General features: G+C 37.5%; 1 pseudogene; it reads left to right on the forward strand.

Annotated features, from left to right (window-relative positions):
• Window positions 1–1,159: 1,159 nt before the first annotated feature.
• Window positions 1,160–3,748, forward strand: LOC132252782 (uncharacterized; annotated as a pseudogene).
• Window positions 3,749–6,193: the final 2,445 nt, after the last annotated feature.

A 6,193-nucleotide genomic window follows, 5' to 3' on the forward strand; every position in this document is an offset into this window, starting at 1 on the left:
CCAAAAGACACGGGGTATGACTTGCCCTTGGGTGATGTCCCAGAATAGTCATTATTATATTGATCGAGTATCTTGTGGAGCATTGATATTTGCTGTGTAGATTGTTGGGAGTCAGCAAATTATCAGTTCTGAAAGGATGGATGGGGAAAAGCAATGATGAAACCAAGAAACACATGCATACATGTTTGACATGATTACACATTTGTTAATGGTTAGGAAATGTTTATCATGCATGTTATTAAACGTTTAATTCAAGATTTTTAAGGGTATACTTAGGATGGTTATAAACTTTCCTACTGAGTTGTGAACTCACCCTATTCCTTTCACCTATAGATGCAGGTCAGAAGACCTATGCAGGAAAGAATGCTTGAGCAATGCTTTACTGTGATTGGATGTTGTTTGCTCATATTGAAAGTCTTTTGAGGCCATGCCTTTTGTATCAAGACTACACCTTTTATTGGAATGATGTAGTATATATTTGTTAGATACACTTGTAGTATGTATATGTAAATTAATGTTGTACAAGTTTCTTTTGTGAAACAAAACATATTTTGTTAACTTTATAGTCACAATGTTTAATACAGAATGTACTCTTTATAACAGGTTTTCTATATCCTCTTTTTGAACAAATTCAAGTAGGAACTCAACATTTAAATTTTTGAGAGCACTTATACTATATTTGAGTATCAATTCTTTAGTTGAAGAATAAATAATAATCATAAGAAAAAAAAAAATTTGGGGTGTGACAGCTTGGTATTAGAGCATAAGGGATTAGATCCCTATTGTGGACAATAGGTGGGGAGCCCAATAGGTGTGCTGGAGTCATTATTATTGTGACATTGTTTTATTGTGTATGATATATTGATATTAAGTGAAAGGTTAATGGATGGATGTTAGGTTTGTGTTTTTGTTGTGTTGATGACATTCCTTGTTGTATTGAATATGCCTGACTATAATAATTGAGATCATGTTGCCTCTTTGAGTGCTTGATCATTGAGAATCCATTACTATGAAATTGTTGTTATCATGTTTGTTTTGCAAATGTTTGTATGTGACATAAGTGGTTTGATTGTCAATTTAAGGGTGCTTGATTTTATGAATAACCCTTATAAGGTGATGTATTGATAATAATAATCCTTGTATACCTTTCTAAGAGAAAATGCCTAGAGGAAGGGACAGATTAACCACAAGGCCTAAACGGACAACTAGATCATCTCCAATATCTCATGGTGATGTAACTGAGGGAAGACCTGTAATACATCCAGTTGCTGGTTCAGAATGCCAGAATGTGAGCTTGATTCGGGAATTTAAAGCATTGAATCCTCCAAGCTTTCGAGGTGGCCCTAATTTTCTTGAAGCTGAGAATTGGATGAAAGAAATAAAGAAAATACTGGATGTAATGGCAGTGCCTGAGGAAAGGAGAGTTTCTTTAGCTGCCTTCATGTTGAGGGATGAAGCAGACAACTGGTGGGATATGATCAAGACTACTCAGGATGTAACTAAAATGGTTTGGATGCAATTTGAGGAGCTGCTTTTATCTAATTACTTTCCAGAGGCCGTTAGAAGACAGAAGAGAGCTGAATTTATACACTTGGTTCAAAGGAACATGACAGTGACTGAATATGCAGCAAAATTTACACAACTATCTAGATATGCTCCAAATGTGGCTGCAGATGAACAAATGCGAGCTGAACAATTCCAAGAGGGGTTGAGATTGAACATTAGAGCACAGGTTGCTCCTTTCATGCTTCGTACTTATAGTGCGGTTGTGGCAAGGGCTCTTGTTATAGAAAGGGAAATGGAGGAAGCTCAAAGGTTGAGAAGCAAAAATTCTAGGTTTGGTGGTTCAGAAAAACGTGAACATGATTTCAAGGGCCTGAAAGTGACTCATCCCCAACAACAACCCAGAAAACAAGAGCAGTATAGTGGGGCTACAGATTCAGCTAAGGGACCAAGGAGATGTTATGAATGTGGTGAGGTGGGACATCTGAGGAGAGAGTGCCCAAAATTTCAACGACTTGCATTCCAGCCATCTCAACGACAGTTTCAACAGATGAACCCACGAATTCAAGGAAGGCAACCTCAAGGGGAAGGAAACTTTAGACAAGGGAAGCCTGAGCAAGCACAACAAGGGAGATTTTATGCAATAGGGTCACAAAATGCAGAGTCAAATGCCTTGGTGGAAGGTATGCTCTTATGTTTTAGCACTTGGGCACATGTTTTATTTGATCTAGGAGCTACCCACTCTTTTATTTCTGCATCATTTGCCTCCATGCTAGACATAGAATTTGTTCCCCTACATTGTTCATTATGTGTTGAGACTCCTATGGGTGGTAAGGTGGAAACCAAGTGGGTATGTCATGCTTGTGTACTTTATATTGGGGGTCTTAAAGTTACAATGGATCTGGTTCTTCTTGATATTTCATCGTTTGATGTAATTGTGGGGATGGATTGGCTTGCCCGACATCATGCTGTGTTCGATTGTTATTTGAAGAAAGTAACATTTCAAACCTCTTCTGATTCATATATGAGTTTCTATGGTGATAGAAGGCTTACATTCATTCCTCTAATTCGAAACCTGGATGACAAGTGGTCAAGAAGAAAGGATGGCAGACACTATTTTCTTTTTAATCTGAAGGGAGAAGGCAAAAAGATGACAACTATAGATTGTATTCCAATGGTTTGTGAATTTGCTGATGTTTTTCCTAAAGAATTGCCATGTTTACCTCCTCACAGAGAGATGGATTTTTCTATTGAATTGTATCCAGGTACAAATCCAATATCAATAGCTCCATATAGGATGGCTCCAGTTGAACTTAAGGAATTGAACATTCAGTTGCAGGAGTTGCAAACTAAAGGGTTTATTCAGCCTAGTACCTCACCTTGGGGTGCTCCAGTATTGTTTGTAAAGAAGAAGGATGGATCCTTGCGGTTATGTGTGGATTACAGAAAATTGAACAGAGTTACAGTAAAAAACAAATATCCGCTACCTCGGATTGATGACTTATTTGACCAGTTATGTGGGGCTTGCTATTTTTCAAAGATTGATTTAAGATCTGGTTATCATCAGTTGAGGGTATGAGAAACAGATATTCCAAAGACTGCATTTCGTACAAGGTATGGGCATTATGAATTTGTGGTCATGCCGTTTGGGTTAACTAATGCTCCAGCTGCATTCATGGACATGATGAATCGTATCTATCGGCCTTATTTGGATCATTTTGTGGTGGTATTTGTGGATGATATTTTGATATATTCTAAGAGTAGAGAAGAGCACGGTCACCATTTGCATATGGCACTTCAAACACTTAGAGAAAACCAGTTATATGCCAAATTGGAGAAATGTGACTTTTGGCTGCAGGAAATTCAATTTTTGGGGCACATGGTTTCTCAAGAGGGTATCTCAGTGGATCCAACAAAAGTGGAAGCTGTGACAAAGTGGGAAAGACCCAAGAATGTTTTTGAAGTACGTAGTTTTCTTGGGCTAGCTGGGTACTACAGAAGGTTTGTTGAAAACTTTTCTCGAATTGCTTGCCCAATGACTAGATTGACACGCAAGGGAGTGAACTTTGATTGGAATGATAGGTGTGAAGAATCCTTTCAAGAGCTAAAAAGGAGACTAACAACAGCGTCGGTGCTAATTACTCCTATTAGTGGCGAAAGATATACAGTTTATTGTGATGCTTCAAAAAAATGGCTTGGGATGTGTTTTAATGCAAAGAGGAAGAGTGGTTGCTTATGCTTCTAGGCAATTGAAGAACCATGAGCAGAACTATCCTACACATGATCTTGAACTCGCAGCAATAGTCTTTGCTTTAAAGTTATGGAGACATTACTTATATGGTGAAAATTTTGAAGTGTTTTCAGATCACAAAAGTTTGAAGTATATTTTCTCTCAAAAAGATCTGAATGCAAGGCAAAGGAGATGGTTGGAAACCCTTGAAGATTTTCACTTTACTTTGCAATATCATCCATGAAAAGCTAATGTGGTTGCTGATGCCCTAAGTAGAAAGGCTCAATGTGTGTTATCTGGGTTGGTGGTTTATGAGTGGAAAATGTATGATTACATCAGTGAATTCAATCCTTGCTTTGATGTACATGATTCTGGTGCATGTTTTTGTACTTTGGTAGCTCAACCAACAATATTGCAGAAGGTTATTGAAGCTCAAAGGAAAGATAAAAAGTTAGAGTGCATGCGTCTCAAATCATGGCGGGTGATGCAGTAGAAGGTTGGAACATACATTCTAATGGTGGGATTCATTTCTTGAATAAACTTTGTGTTCCTAATGATGCTCAGGTGAAGCGAATGAAACCAAAGGAAGAAACGAATTAACTTTGATAGCACCAACGATGGCGTCCTAATGATGAGAAAACCAAAGGCATAAAGAAAAAACTGAGATACAACCTAGGATAACGTTCCAATAGCCAAAAACAAAATGAATAAGAAAAAATTGAGATAGATCCTAGGAAGGTATGCCAATGACGAGAAACTAAAGTAAAAAAAAAGAAGAAACTTAGAACCTAGGATGGCGTCCAATGAGGAGAAATGAAATGAACAAAGAATAAACAAAGAAAGAACGAAGGATGGTGTCCCAATGATGAGAATCCAAAGGAACAATGACAAAACTTAGGTTGAACCTAGGATAGTCTCTCAAAGATTCTTACCAAAGGAAGAAACGAATCAGCTTTGATAGAACCTACGATGGCGTCCTAATGATGAGAAAACAAAAGGCATAAAGAAAAAACTGAGATACAACTAGGATGGACTTGGAGAGAACCTAGGATAACGTTCGAATAGCCAAAAACAAAATGAATAAGGAATAAATTGAGATAGATCCTAGGAAGGTATGCCAGTGACGAGAAACTAAAGAAAAGAAGAAGAAACTTAAATAGAACCTAGGATGGCGTCCAAATGAGGAGAAATGAAATGAACAAAGAATAAACAAAGAAAGAACGAAGGATGGTGTCCCAATGATGAGAATCCAAAGGAACAATGACAAAACTTAGGTCGAACCTAGGATAGTCTCTCAAAGATAAGAAACCAAAGGAAGAAACGAATCAGCTTTGATAGAACCTACGATGGCGTCCTAATGATGAGAAAACCAAAGGCATAAAGAAAAAACTGAGATACAACCTAGGATGGACTTAGAGAGAACCTAGGATAACGTTCCAATAGCCAAAAACAAAATGAATATGGAACAAATTGAGATAGATCCTAGGAAGGTATGCCAGTGACGAGAAACTAAAGGAAAGAAGAAGAAACTTAAATAGAACCTAGGATGGCGTCCAAATGAGGAGAAATGAAATGAACAAAGAATAAACAAAGAAAGAACGAAGGATGGTGTCCCAATGATGAGAATCCAAAGGAACAATGACAAAACTTAGGTCGAACCTAGGATAGTCTCTCAAAGATAAGAAACCAAAGGAAGAAACGAATCAGCTTTGATAGAACCTACGATGGCGTCCTAATGATGAGAAAACCAAAGGCATAAAGAAAAAACTGAGATACAACCTAGGATGGACTTAGAGAGAACCTAGGATAACGTTCCAATAGCCAAAAACAAAATGAATATGGAACAAATTGAGATAGATCCTAGGAAGGTATGCCAGTGACGAGAAACTAAAGGAAAGAAGAAGAAACTTAAATAGAACCTAGGATGGCGTCCAAATGAGGAGAAATGAAATGAACAAAGAATAAACAAAGAAAGAACGAAGGATGGTGTCCCAATGATGAGAATCCAAAGGAACAATGACAAAACTTAGGTTGAACCTAGGATAGTCTCTCAAAGATAAGAAACCAAAGGAAGAAACGAATCAGCTTTTATAGAACCTACGATGGCGTCCTAATGATGAGAAAACCAAAGGCATAAAGAAAAAACTGAGATACAACCTAGGATGGACTTAGAGAGAACCTAGGATAACGTTCCAATAGCCAAAAACAAAATGAATAAGGAATAAATTGAGATAGATCCTAGGAAGGTATGCCAATGACGAGAAACTAAAGGAAGAAAAGAAGAAACTTAAATAGAACCTAGGATGGTGTCCAAATGAGAAGAAATGAAATGAACAAAGAATAAACAGAGAAAGAACGAAGGATGGTGTCCCAATGATGAGAATCCAAAGGAACAATGACAAAACTTAAGTTGAACCTAGGATAGTCTCTCAAAGATAAGAAACCAAAGGAAGAAACGAA

The sequence above is a fragment of the Vitis vinifera genome, chromosome 17 (assembly GCF_030704535.1).
Source record: "Vitis vinifera cultivar Pinot Noir 40024 chromosome 17, ASM3070453v1".
Lineage (NCBI taxonomy): Eukaryota > Viridiplantae > Streptophyta > Magnoliopsida > Vitales > Vitaceae > Vitis > Vitis vinifera.